The sequence below is a fragment of the Notamacropus eugenii genome, chromosome 5 (assembly GCF_028372415.1).
Source record: "Notamacropus eugenii isolate mMacEug1 chromosome 5, mMacEug1.pri_v2, whole genome shotgun sequence".
Taxonomy (NCBI): domain Eukaryota; kingdom Metazoa; phylum Chordata; class Mammalia; order Diprotodontia; family Macropodidae; genus Notamacropus; species Notamacropus eugenii.
The window spans coordinates 460,426,477-460,441,648 of NC_092876.1; the positions used below are offsets into that span (position 1 = coordinate 460,426,477).

Below are 15,172 nucleotides of genomic sequence, written 5' to 3' on the forward strand. Positions count from 1 at the left end.
TAAGAATAGAGGAAAATCTGAGGAAATAAATGAAAGTAATGCAAGTAAATTGTGAAAAGAGAATTAGCAGCTTAGTTTTTTAAAAGGCACAAAACAAACTGAAAAAAATACTATTTAAAAATCAGAATTGGCCAGATGGTACTAAGATGGTACAAAGCCTCAGGGATGAAAATAACTCCTTAAAAATTAGAATTGGTGAAGTGGAAGCGAATGACTCCATGAGACATCAAGAAACAATAAAACAAATATAAAGAAGCAAATAACCATAATATCCTAATGTTTGATAAAGCCAAAAGATCTGCTTGGGAGCAAGAACTCACTATTTGATAAAATCTACTAGGGAAACTAGAAGTTATTAGACAGAAACTGAGAATAGTCTAGCATCTCACACCATATTCCAAGATAAGGGCACATTTCAAAATGGGCACGTAATGTAAACATAAGCATAGTATGGGAGAATGGAATAAATTACATGCCAGACCTATGGATGGGGGAAGAGTCCATGACCAAACAAGAAAGAGACAGAAAGGTCCATAGGAGATAAAATGGATAATTTTAATCACATAACATTAAACAGGTTTTGCACAAACAAAACTAATACAGTCAAAAATAAAAGAAAATCAGGAAACTGGATGGGGGAATTACTGAAAGTTTCTCTGAAAAAGGTTTCATTTCTCCAATAATAGAGAACTGAGACAAATATATAAAAATATAATAAATAATAACTAAAATTGCACAAAAGTTCTTGATAGTCAGTTTTCAGAGGAAGAAACCAAAGCTATCAACAGCCATATGCAAAAATACTCTAAATAACTAATAATTAGAAAATGCAAATTAAAACAACTCTGAGATAACACTTCATACCCATCTGATTGGCTAAGGTGACAGAAAAGGAAAATGACTAATGCTAAAGGGAATATGAGAACTGGTCATAATAATGCACTGTTGGTGGAACTGTGAACTAGTCCAATCATTCTGGAGAACAATTTGGAATGATGCCCAAAGGGCAATAAAACTATATAGACACCTGGACCCAGGAATATGGCTACTAGGTCTAAACCCCAAGGAGATCAAAGAAAAAGGAAAGGAAGAGGGAAATACGTACAAAAATATTCATAGAGGCTGGTGTCAAAGAACTGGAAACAGGGGGTGTCCATCACTTGGGGAGTGGCCAAACAAGTTATGGTATATGAATATGCTGTAATATTTGGTGTAAAAAATGATGGAGACAGAAAAACCTGGGAAGACTTGTATAAATGGATACAAAATGAAAGAAGCAGAATGGAAAACAATCTGTTAAAGACTTAGTAACTCTGATCAGTAGAATGGCCCATCACCATTCTAAATAACTCGTGATGAAACATGTTATCCACATCCAGACAGAGCACTAATCACCTCAGAGTACAGATTGAAGCATATTTTTTCCTTTATTTTTCTTGCCTTTTTTTTCAGAATATAGCTAATATGGAAATATCCTTTGCATGACTTCATATGTATAATAGATGTCATATTTCCTGCCTTGTCAAAGTTTTCCTCCTCTGCAAAATGAGCTGGAGAAGGAAATGGCAAACCACTCCAATATCTTTGAGAAGAAAACCCCAAATGGGGTCAAGAAAAGTCGTATACAAATAAAGAACAACAACATGTCACTGTGCTAACACTTGGGGAGTTGTTTTTGTTTTTAATTGGAGCTCAATCAAAATCTTTGGTTGAGTGTTCTACACAGTGCTGAGATTGCAGGATATACATGGACATGTAGGGCAGGTCATAAAGGAATTTGCAATCTACCCTGCCTACATTTGACAAATTTGCAGACAAGATTGCTAAGAGGAAGCAACTAACATTCTTCTGAACAGATGAACATAGCATTTGACATTTCCTTCAGAGATGTCATCTCGAACAAGAATACCTTTCAGTTTGCCAGCAACGACCTGTCCACAGAGAGGTGTTCCCCATATCCCTAATGATCTTTTTAATGGGATCCTAGGTCTAGATCTGGATGAGAAATTGGAGGCTGAGAGATTTTTTGACTTGACCAGGATCCCAACAGGTAGCAAGAGGCAAAAGTAGGATTTGAACCCAGATTCTCTGACTTCCAGAGGCAGAAGCCTTTCCATTGTGCCAGATTGCCTTTTATGTAAGCAGATATGCTCATGTGGTCAGGGAGCCCCCTCTGCCCTCCCACCACAGCCCAGCTGTCATCTGCACTAATAAATGTAGCCAGAATGGAGAATGCTGACCATGTGTTATATATCTGTAACGCAATAGATTATATCTAAGAAGTGACAGGAACTGGAATATAATGAAATATGACTACAGGTTCTTCATGGTAACTGATGCTTCATTTTTAGCAAGTCATCTCTTTTTCTCTCCCTTTCATTTTAGTGTTCTATTAGTCATTTAGCCATGTGTCAATAAATGTGATGTTTTTGTAGTATCTTGAAAATAGACTTAAGTATTTCCTTATGCACAGAAGGAAACTCCAAGAGGGTGTAACTCTCACTCTAGGAAAAGAAGGTGGGCTGCCAGAATAAAGGGGAAGCTGGTATTGGCAGCTTCAATGTGTTCTCAAAGTCAGGTGGTTGCTCCAAGCAGACACCAAGAGAGCCAATCATTTATCCATTCATGTTTAGAAAACAAATTCCTGAATAACACAGAGTCCAAGTTATGTGGGGCTCTCCATAGATTGTCATGGAGAGTCTCCAAGCATACCATGGGGTGATATTCTCCACCACCACCCCTTTACAGCCAGTGGGCAGGAGCACAGGAATGAGCTCCAAGGCACAGCCTGTTGAGTACTGTACCCTCAGAAAAAGTTCAGAAGAGGAATCGAGGTGGCACGTATGGGCCCAGATAAATGTCAGCTGTGAAACTGTCAACTATAAGATGTTCTTCCTAAAGACCTCAAAGATTTGTAGCTATGACTTTTAACAGATAATATGTAACTTTATGGGCAGCTGGGTGGCACAGTGGACCTGGAGTCAGAATAGAACTAAGTTCAAATCCAACCTCAAACACTTACTAGTTGTGTAATCATGGACAAGTCACTTCACCCTGTTTGCCTCAGTTTCTTCATCTGTAAAATGAGCTGGAGAAGGAAATGGCAAACCACTCCAGTATCTTTGTCAAGAAAACCCCAAATGGGATCATGAAGAGCTGGACATGACTAACTGACTAAATGACAACAATGTGCCAGGCCTGTAGTAACTACTACATGCTACTTGCCGCTAATTCATCAGTCAGCAAGCATGAATTGAGTACCTGTAGGCTAGGCACTAGAGATACAAAGACAAAAATTCAAAATGGTCCCTGCCCTCAAAGAACCTACAACTGCCCTCTGAGCTGTGTCCCCAGAGATCCCTGCCTGTCTTTCCTTTGCTGGCCACATGAGACGGTCAGTCATTGTGAGCCACCTCTATTATGAATTACTCCACTTTCTGAATTCTCTGGTTTAGCTTAAATTGGCCTTTTTGGGGATCACAACATTCAATTTCCTGTTTTGACTCTTTTGAAAAGGCCGCTCCTGGTGCTTGGAATGCCTTCCCTTTCTTTTCACCTCTTAGATTCCTTATTTTCTTCAAAATTCTGCTCAAGGACCACTTTGTCCATGAAGACTTTCAAAGTTTTCCCCTAGGTGCTAATCACACACCCCTGGCAGCTAGGTGGTGCAGTGGATGGAGCACCAGTGTAGGAGTCAGGAGGACCTGAGTTCAAATCTCACCTCAGACACTTGACACTCACTAGCTATGTGACCTTGGGTAAGTCACTTAACCCCAATTGCCTCATCCTGGGTCATCTCCAGTCATCCTGATGAATATCTGGTCACTGAATTCAGATGGCTCTGGAGGAGAAGTGAGGCTGGTGACCTGCACAGCCCTCCCTCACTCAAAACAAAGTCAAGTGCAAGTCATGTCATCATTTCTCTGATGGTATGGTCTTCTTCGGTAATGAAGGATGAACACACAGAATGAAATAATCCTGGAAAAGAAAGTTGGAAGTTAATGATGCTGGACCTTGAATATCCAATGAGGTGTTTGTATTTTATCCTGTCAATAATAAAAAGCCACTTGTTGAGCAGGGGAATGATGTGATCCTATTTATCCATTAGGAATATAGCTTTGACTCTCCTTCCATTCTTCTGTTTTTGGTTGAGTCATTTCAGTCATGTCCAGCTCCTCATGACCTCATTTGGGGTTTTCTTGACAAAGATACTGGAGTGGTTTGCCATTTCCTTCTCCAGCTCATTTTACAGGTGAGAAAACTCAGGTAAACAAGGTTAAGTGACTTTTCGAGGGTCACACAGTAAATGTCTGAGGCTGGATTTTAACTCAGGTCCTTTGGACTCCAGGCCTGGCACTCTATGCACCATGCCACCTAGCTGCCTTCTATTGTGTTAGCCAGATAGATAATAACTAGAGAGTGAACTCAGAAGCTATGAGGTGATGCCATGGCTAGAGTGCTTGGCTTGAAGTCAGGAAGACCTGAGTTCAAATCTGTGTGACCCTGGGCAAGTTGTTTAATCTCTGCCTCAGTTTTCTCAGCTATTAAAATTGAGGATGTTAAGAACTCCTATCTTCCAGGGTTGTTTAATTGTTTATTATCAAGTGAGATAATATTTGTAAAATGCTTAGCATATAATAAAGACTGTATGACTGTATGTCTTCCTTTTCTCGTATGGACAAAGAGTTTAATTGCCTTGAGGTTGAAAATTAATAGTTATATATGCAAATTATAAAAAGGAAGGATGTCCTGTTCCTTGTCCCTTGAGTGTCAACTGAGTAATTATTCCAATGAATATTCAGTGTTTATGATAACGACACTTTAAAAAGTCATTTCAGAATTGCCCAGTTTGCTGTCATGTGTAGACAGGGGAATGCAGCAGCTTTTTAAGGGAACTAGGCACTCTTCTCTGAGAAAAGAGATGGGAGCAAGAAATAAAGAAAATTAAGAGGGGAGGAGAAAAAAGGAAAAGCGTAGACACATGGAGCTCTCATCTCTTCTATTATCATTGAAAAGCTCTCCTGCTGTGCTGAGCCTTGGATGTAGTCTGTGGATAGAAAGAATAGCTGTGGGATTCTGACTTGGTTAGAAAGATCAGGCAGCTATTATCCTTATAAGTTGCTTTTGTGGAGACAACCTTTCTACAAACGTCCTCTTTGAATGGTCATTTGGGGCTCATTTTCCTAGTTGGGGGATTGCAATTCAATTTAACAAACATTTATTCAGGACTTACTATGTACAAGTTTGTGTCCTAGGCACTGGACATACAAGGATATATGAGATACTGATTCTGCTCTACAGAAGGAGAAAGAATATGCTTTTTCTGGCCTCTATTACACGCCAGACATATTGGCAGCTAGGTGAAGCAGTACATAGAAAACTTGACTTGAAGTCAGGGAGATGTGAGTTCAAATCTAACCTCAGATACTTACTAGCTATGTGACCCTGGGCAAGTCATTTAACCCTGTTTGCCTCAGTTTATAAAATGAGCAGGAGAAGGAAATGGCAAGCCACTCCAAAATCTTTTCCAAGAAAAATCTAAATGGGTCACAAAGAGTCAGACATGACTGAACAACAACAGTACTGTGCCCAGCACTGTGCTAAGCTTTAATTTTTTTTAATATCATCTCATTTGAGCCTCACAACAACCTGGGGAGGAAAGTGCTATTATTATCCTCATTTTACATTTGGGAAAACTGAGACAGACAGAGGTTAAGTGACTTTCCCAGGATCACACAACTAGAAAGCATCTGAGGCCATATTTGAACTTGAGTCTTAGACAAATTTCAAGTGTGACACTGTGTTTTATTCTGAACCAGCCAGGACCAGTGTTTCCTCTCATTATTAGCAATAGAAGTGACTGTTCAGGGTGCAGTCTCTACAGGAATCACCAGAGGGTGCTCTGAGCTCAAGCTGCTCTAGCTCCCTTCCACCACTCAGGGTACCTACACCACCTGGTTCCTCCAAATTCTAAGGCACTTTTCAGTCTCTGTCCACTTGTATAAACATGTCTTGCCTGGGTCCTGCACTTCACAGCTTTCCCTTCAGTGCCCCTAGCCTGGGTTCATTCTAGACTCATCTAAGGGTATGGAAACATTCCTGACAATAATCCACAATTTATTTGCTTCGTGTTGGCACCGATCCCATTGAGATTCTAATCTCCTTCCCAAATTTACCTGAACTAAAAGGATTATTCATTCATATGTGAATTAAAATGGACTCTTAACTACGGGGGAAGAAATGAAACGGCCAATGTCAGCACCTTGCCACTCCTAGTAAGGTCTGAAATATCAAATTGCCCCCACCCGGTTTTCTGGACAGTTTTTTGAGGGGAGGGGGACACTTATTATACCTTATTAGGGAAATATGCCCCAGCATCTGCTTTCACAGTCTCATGAGGAAAGGAGGAAATAATCTCACTGCCATCTGGCTACTGGTCAGCAAGTCAAGTTTGGCAAGATTTCTCTCGCCTCCTTTTAAAAGTACTCCTCCTTGTAGTGCCACATTACAATGTCCTCAGGCAACTTCTTTTTATGTTAAATGACCCAGTCAAGTCTACTCCACCCTTCCTGCTTTTCTCTGGCACCTGGAGATGGCAGGAAAATACAGACAAAAACCCAACCAATATAGATTATCCTATGTAACAAGGGAGAATGTAACAAGGGGTGTCAAGTGTTAGAAGAAATTTAAATACAGACAGGTCACTTCCCCCTGAGAAAGTCAAGAAAAGTTTCAAGAAGACGGTGGCACCGAGGTGGGCTTTGAAGGAAAAACAGGATGTTAGCAGACACAGATGGAGAGGTGGGAGATAGTCCATTCCAAGCATGGGGATGGCATGAGCAAAGGCAGAGAGATGAGAGAAAGCAGGATAAAAATAGGTGATGGCAAACAGTTAGATTCTATTGGAACATAGAGTTTGTGAAAGGGAATATATTATCAGACAAGACTGGATTGTAAGGTGGGAGTCAGATCTGGTGGGCTTTGTTCTGTAGGCAATAGAAGGTAATTCTAGAACATGAAAGGAATGTAATAATCCAACTGGTCCATTAGGAAGATTATACTGGCAGTGATGTGAAGGATAGACTGAAGAGAAAACATGATTGGGAAATAAAATGATTGGAAAAAAACATGAAAGCAGGAAGACCAGTAGGAAGACAATTACAGGGAGGGTGCTCTGAACATGACATAAGGGACATAGTGTGACATTTGAAAAGCTCTGGAGGCAAGGGAGCTGAGTTCAAACCCTACCTCTGAATCCTTTCATATCTCACTGAACCTGCAGAAGCCCTCAGTTTCTGCATCTGTAAAACTGGATTAAATGCCCTCTGAGGTCCCTTCCAGCTCTAAATCTATGACCCTATCATCATATTCCTGCAAAGATCATCTTCCTCTTCCCCTTCCATCGCTGCCCCAAAGCCCTTAAGAACTGTCTCAACGAAGAGACATTAGGGCTTAATATCATACAGACACATGTAGTACAATCTTAGATCAGGCACTTTCTTTTTAAACCCATTTATTTGTTTGGTGGAGCTAGGGAGAAGGAGCTGGGACTGAGTCACTTGTTATCAGGGAGAAGGGGGCTGAGTACTTTTTAAGTATGTGTGTGTGTGTGTGTGTGTGTGTGTGTGTGTGTGTGTGTGTGTGTGTGTATAGATGTAGATACACATTTCTTCAGCCCAAAGTCCCTTGTAAAGATTATGTCTTTGAATCCCTTGGCTGCCTGCTGATGGTATACATTCCCAGTGTTTCAATGGCAAGGCGAAACTTAGAAGGTTATGGCACCAGGAATTTTTCCTGCTGTTAGGAATGAAAGTTTTGAAAAGGCAGGATTCACTGAAGTCCTATGTTATGTAAGCAGATGTTAGAGGGCTGTAGCTGCTTTAGAGAGATTCCATTCTCTGCGAACAAATCTCCCCTGATCCTCCCACAAACTTCTCTGGCTTATCCTAATACTACGGAATACCTTAAGCGCAGCCCATGGATATTTGGAAGTCCCAGGGCACACACCATAGGACCTAGATTAAGATATTGCTCTTGTCAAATAAACTTTCTGAAGAGTGGTCTGCATTTAGCAACCTCAGTGAGAGGTGGGTAGCTCTTGGGGCTTGGGGGAATGTGGGGAGGGGGAATGGTCTCTGGTATGTACAAGGTAACCATAGAGTCAGCAGTCTATTCCCTGAACCCCTGGGCTGAGCTGAAATCGAATGTATTTGCTGCTCTCCCTTCCCTTTAAATTTCCTCCTGGTCTTTCACTCTCTTTATTTCCTTTCACAGTTGTTTATGGTAAGTTTTAAAATGAAAAAGCAGTGGCTTTCCTCTCATCCCTCTCCACACCCCCCCCCCCAACTCCATAACAGTAATGATTCCAGTAGACGTGTTTTATTCATACATACAAAGAAGAATTTAATGCTAAAATTAAATAACTCCAATCTATCTGCCCCACCCCCACAGCAGCCCTTCTTGGCTACTGATTTGGTTAGTCTGCCTGGCTCTTTTTTTCTTCTCTCCATCCCTTCAGATATAGCTGCTTCTCTATTTCTCTGCCTTTCCATCTCTCTTTCTCTTCCTCTCCCTAATTCTATCCCTTCCCTTGCTTCCCCACTCTCCCTCCACCACCACCACCCCGCCCGCTTTTCCTGCTTCTCCCTCCTCCCCTTTTCTCCCTCTCCACCTCGGGCTCCTTCTCCCTCCCCAGAGGATAGAGTGGCCAGTTCCTTTAGAAAGCAGCCCGCCTGCCCGCCTGCCTTCTCTCTGCCCACCTACTATGAGAAGCAGCTCCTCCCACCTGCCCATAAAAGCCAAGTGCTTGTTACCAGCAGCTGATCAGAGAGCATTTTCCCAGTCCTCTCCTGTTGGGAGCCACTGTTCTTCTGTCCTTGGATCTTAACGACTCCAGGTAAGACAATACCTCCTCAGGCATCTGACTCACCAGGACACACATCAGCCCCCAAGGAGTAAGTAGCCTTCCTGTTTTCTCGAGGTGTTGGTGCGGGTTTGTGCGATGCCTGCCTGATCAGCTGTTTTTAACTAGCATCTGGTTTAAAAACAAACTCCTGTTTGAGTAGTGAAGTTTCAAAAAAAAATCATCTTGTGGAGAAACAGCAGGAGAGATATTGAAGAAACATTTTCTTTTCTTTTTTCACTCTCCCTCCCACCCCCTGGAAAGTAAAAGTGGAGAAGTAAAAAGGAGTCCGTTGAGGGTGTTTTGCTTACTTTTCCTTACAAATATTTTACATATCAATAGGAGGGTGGAGTAAAAGCCTTGTCATGTTGTCAAATATGTTATTTAAGAAGAACACAATTGCCTTCCTAAAATAGCACACTCAAAGATCCTGCGAACGATTTTGCGATGTTTTCCAAACCCCCAAGATTGCTTCTGTAAGTTCTTTAAAAGAAAAAGAAAGAAAAAGAAAAAAATCTTTCCAGGTTTCAGTGCTTGGAAAAAATGATGTGAACTGCTTGCCCTTTACAGAAGGATAGCAATCAGGTGGCTGGTAGATAGGAAAGGATGAACATCCATGAGCAGGCTGGGGCAAAATGTGCTACTTTAAAACTAATAAAAGGTGAAGAGTTTGTTTAAATAAAGATAGCCTGTCAAGAACTCTGTGAATTAGTATACCACACACTTCCCCATAGAGTTTTTTAATTATCTCTGCTAAGAGAAAAACATATATATATATACATATATACATACACATACATACACACACACACACACACACACACACACACACATATGGAGGCATCCCAAAGGCACTAGATAGAAAGGAATAAGGACTGAACCTATATGATTTCAATTGGTAAACTCCCTCTACCAAAACAGAGCAGCACTTTCTATGCAACCTATAATCTTAGAGAATTTGTATGGAGCATTCAGAGGCTAAGTGACTTGTCTAGAGTCACAATGTGTCGGGGGGTGGGGGTGAGAACCCAGGTCTTCCTGACTTCAAGGGCTGATTCTCTCTACACGATGCTGTGCTGCCTCTATATATAGGAAAGTTGGAGGGAGAGAGAGAAAGAGAAATAAAGATTTATAAGACCTGGGTTCAAGTTTCACCTCGGACGTATATACTGGCTTTGTGATCCTGGAAAAGTTATGTAACCTCTTACTGCCCAGGTAATTCTCTAAGACTTGAAATTGAAGAAAATTTATCTTGCATTGGTTGAAAGAGTCCCTCACCAGGAGCTTGCTATAACAGTGTAATCACAGATCCAGTCCCTATCATCATGCTTGGAGGTTTCTTCTGCATCTCTCTGCTCATCCCCCTTTCCTTATTGCTTATGTAGCTTTTATAACTCAATTGAACTTCTTTGGATGGCACCTGTTTCTCACAGTTATCCATCTGTTGAAATCACATGTCCCCTTTAAAAAGTGCTAAAATATTAGTTCTAAGTCCAGGCTATCTTCCTAATATCTATGTACTAGGGATGCCTGATTGCACACCTATGAAAGGGAAAACGCTCCTCCTCATTTGCTCAGTCTATTTAAAGTAGTTACTTTCTGCCCCCCAAGTTCCAAATCCAAGGCAGGGTGTTCTGTTTGTGATGTACCACATCTCTCTCATGTGGCAGAGGAAAGCTCTTCACATGTTTGGATTGTGTAAGAGCTCTCTTAAAAAAGAAAACCCAAGGCTGCCTTTCAGGAAACCAAACCACTCTATTAGTCAGGGTCCTGTAAGTGGAAAAGGAAAATGTTTCATTTTTCATTTTATTTTGATTATTTTCTTCCCCTTCCTGTCCCCTTCCCAAAAGAAAATGATCGTGCAATTAAGATGTCAAAAATTCTTCACTACTTTAAAAAAGGTGGGGGATCATCATTAAAAGCTGGCATTTGATGCCATTTCAGGTCTTTGTTCCATTTTTTAAAATTTATTTAGAAAGTAATTCATTAAACAGTTCTACTGGGAAGAGTCTAATACTGATCCAAATGGAGGGGAGGTAGGAAACTTATGTACCCCACAAGTTCTAGGTCCTATAAAACTTTATTTCAGTAAGGTAATTACCTAGGAGTGGCAGTTTATATTAAGATGACATGAAATTCCTGGTTAGACAAGAAAAACTTATGACCTGAGTGCACAGAGATACCTTTTATCTCTCGTCCCTAAAAGCAAGCTGCTCTTTTTATGTCTTCTTTAAGTGAGTAATCAACCATGATAAGTGCCCATGGAAAGCACCAGAAATGTATGGTATGTTCAAACCAAATCTTATTTAAGGTTATGATTTGATTTTGTACCGTTCGGCATCATTGCTTGTGTGATAATATACTTTTCTGGACACTGTGTCCTTTGGAGAAAAGTAATCTTTTCTAAGAAAATCATTTCCCAAATTGGAAACAGAGCTTTTGTAATACACCTTCATCTGGAGAGGAAAAGGTCTTTGCTGATCTGTCTTTGACCTGATGAACTTGCCTTGGTATGGACTGTCCAGTTAAATCAGTTAATGGAATAAAGCAATCAAACATCTGTTGATTAATTCAGCTATTCCCTGGTCTGGACTACCCTTGTTAAGCCAATGAATTTGGACAAAAAGTCTGAGTCTTCATGACCTCACTTTCTTTGCATGGGCTTTTTTCCCCCAGGTAGTCTCAGAATTGTCTATTCACTCCTAAAGCTTCTTGCATAAGACAAGTCTTCCAACTTTAAGTCAGAGAAAAGATGACATGGTTTGTCAAAACTAGTACTTCCCTTGGTCCCTGCATATAAAGAATAGACATTTAATAACTTTTCATTGAAATAAATATTGGTTTAATTGACTGAAGAACTTATTCACTCTCTGATGATCTATGTATCTTGTTAATACCATCTGTCATATTTCCATGTCTCCTGTCCCTTGGAAATTGACAGCAACTCACTGTGACAGCTGATTTTGAGTTGTTTTAACCTTGAGACAAGCAGACATGAGGTGACAAACTCCACCACCACCTCCCTTTACTCCCTCTTCCCACTGCCTTGCATCTCATTAGAAATACGACATAGTAGAGTGTTCCGACTCTAAGTATGTATGTATGTATGCATAGATATATACATATATGTGATGAGGCATAATGAGAACAATAATGAGGCATAAGATACTATATTAGATGGTAGAGTAAGGGTATAACTGGTATAGATTCAAGGCAGAAGAAGAGAAAATTTAGATACAAGTTGAAATACCAAGATGTCTGGTAGCAAGAGCAAATCCCTACTATAATCATCTAAGTTGGAGACATCAAGTAAGAAATAAGGGGGAAGCAATGAAGTACATTTCTTCTCTTGTCAATTGTCCCGCATGGATCTTCTGCTAGGGAAAGAATTGAGATCCCTCTTGCCCTTCAACTGCTGGGGTCTCACAGACTAAAACAACTATTCTTGTTGACTGAAGGTGAATTGAGGATGTGTATATTTCTGTTCATCAGCAAGCATCTTATTAAGAGAGACAAGATATGTTTGAAAGAGTGCTGGATTTGGAGTAAAGAAGAGATGGGGTTCAAATCCAGCAGTATGCTGATAAATATTTAACAACCGCATTCTTGGGGGCCGGGGTATGTGTACACATTTTAAAGCTTAGTCTGTATGGTTAACGCTTTCTTAGATTTTGACAATCAGCAAAACAATAAAACAAACCCCACTGTGAAGAAGTTGCCATTTCTAAAGCATAAATGCTCACCCAAAATATTCAACAATTTGCTCTGACTCCTGGTCCCCATGTCAAATTCCACCTCTGCCACTTACTCTAATAGGTGCTTAACAAATCTTTATTGAGTAATATTGATTGATTGATAATCAGGCAATGAATTTAACATCTTTAAGCTTCATTCTTCTCATTTGTAAAATGAATTGATTGGACTAGATGGTTTCTAAGGTCTCTTTCAGCTCTAAACATATAATCTCTGAGCACCTACTATGTGTTTTATACTAGGATAGAAGACAAAATGAACCCACCCTGCCTTCAAGGAGCTTATATCTGGAGACATATAGAGAAAAATATACAAAACAAATACAAGTTAATTGGAGGGGGGGTGGCTGGGGGGAAGTGGACTAGCAGGTGGGAAGATCAGGGAAATGGCTTGTATAAGAGGTAGTGTTCAAGCTCAGCATTGAAGGAAAGTAGGAATTTCTAAGCAGCTGACCAAACTATCCAGTGCTTCCCTTGATCCTTTCACATAGGCACTTAAGAAATCTGCTGTGAAACATGCTTGTTGAATTAACTAAATAGCACTTCTGCTCTACCACCACCTTTCTGTCTTGTTAATTCCTTGCAGTGATTTCACTACGATGAGATACACATCTCTATTGTATCACCAGGTGGAATAGAGGATAGTCAAGCTTTCTTCAGAATTATACTCATCCTGGTACATAATCCAGGGGAATTTGGCATTTATCATTTAAACCACCCCTGCCAACTTTTTAACTATAAATTTGCAGAATCTATTTCTTCAATTTGGATGATTGGAGCTAGTGAGAGAAATATACCACCACATCTTCACATAGTAACTGATTTCTGGCAAGATTCCTTGTTATCTTACAGGTTTAAAAACTCCTCTTCTTTCTTTCCTTTAGCTATCAGGGTCCAGTTTAGAGACTCGGCAGCTTTTTTCTACCTCTGACTTCAAAAAACCATTGTGTCCTTAAAAACCATTCCATAAAAACTCTTCAGTCTGCTTTCCTTTCTGTTCACTGGCCCCTAGATGTAGACATACAGATGCTATTTTTAAAAGATGCAAAATTTGAAACTCAGAGAGTTTCTCAGAGAGATGCAGACTTGAGCCATCTTCTAAGAGCTATACTAGCCTATCAATGGGAAAAGAGCTATACTACCCTATCAATTGGCAGAGGGAGGGGAAAGGAGGTCAAGGCCCAAACCCAATTCCCTCAGGAATTTTGAGCCTTTTCCACAATTAATGTTGTGTGAACTGGAGCCCTCACCAAACTTAAGCTTCTAAGAATTACTGGACTATCGCTCACAAAATGCTGAGTAAATAAGAAAAAGAATCTTGAGAACTGGCAGTCACTGGACTGTCCAGGATATGCCAATACTCTGTTTTCTAGAGAGGCAAGACTGAGCAGCGTGGAAGGAAAGTGGGTTATAAATTTCTGGATCATCATGAAGACACCAATATTGTGAACAGCCTTTATTTGTTCATAAATCCTGGAAACTGAAAAGTTTATGAAAAATGGACCTCCCTCCTTTCATTGCAGGGTTGGCAGCAGCATCTCTGGGTACTAAATATTGCCCATAAAGTCAGTAATGGTCAATATGTTGGTTAGCTTAATTTATCGGCTTTTTAAAGTAAGGGAGAAGAGGACGAAAGGATATACTTGGAAGAGATTTCTATATAAAAATAAAAGGCTTCAATAAAAATTTTTTCAAGAAATTCTGAGAGCTGATTGAAGCAAGTATGGCTTTAACATCTTGCAGTAAGCAACTTATTGGGGTGAAGGGGTAAAGGAAGGGGGAGGGGGGCCAGCAAGGGAGTAATCACAGAGCAGAGAATCCAGTTTTGGACTATCATAAGGTCAGAGCCTTTTGAAGTCATGCTGTAATCAAAGATCCACAAAACTGTTTGAAACAACAGTGCGTTCAGTCGAAGAAAACCAAGGAAAATTTAGCCAGGAAACTGAATCATAAATGCAGTGACCAGAAAGGACCCAATAGGTTCATTGAGTCATGTCTCCGATACAACACAGGAGCGATTGTAACGAGTAATCACTTGAGCTGCTTGTCTCACTCAGTCCTTAGATTGTCCAGCGAATGAAACTCTATAATCTTCCTAAGCAAACTCTGCTGGAATTTCACAAGTTACCTGGTGACTCGTCTTAAACTCCCACTGTGATTATTTGAGGCCATAACTCTTAACCTTTTCTAGAAAATCCTTTACCATCTCAATGTAATTTTTCTGTACTTGTGGACTGCTATAACTGTATCCTCCAAGGCCTCCACCCTTGATTTCTTTAATTTTGAGGAAACCAAACTCTCTCCATTTTTCCTCATAGATCATTCTTTCTGAACTGACGTTCATTCCTGTGGCTCTTTTCTTCTAGGAGTATATACTTTCACCCTGTCAAATAAAAATGTACTTTGCTTTTGCCTTTTCCCGAATATTATTTTAGATGCTTAAGTGAAAAGACAACTTTTAAGCACTTCATACACCTTAAAGTGCAACATACATGAGTTATTACCATTATTTATAATG

The 15,172-nt window shown here is 40.2% G+C and overlaps 1 protein-coding gene across 2 annotated transcripts in view; it reads left to right on the plus strand.

The window, feature by feature from the left end:
• Nucleotides 1-8,492: 8,492 nt before the first annotated feature.
• The window catches only part of COL8A1 (collagen type VIII alpha 1 chain), a 222,784-nt gene continuing 216,104 nt past the window's right edge, over nt 8,493-15,172 (plus strand). The window contains exon 1 of one of the 2 annotated variants that reach the window (XM_072615369.1): nt 8,493-8,896. The gene's annotated coding sequence lies outside the window, so the exon portion shown is untranslated. Of the gene's footprint in view, nt 8,955-15,172 lie in introns of both variants that reach the window. The other variant, XM_072615370.1, reaches the window with a different exon arrangement.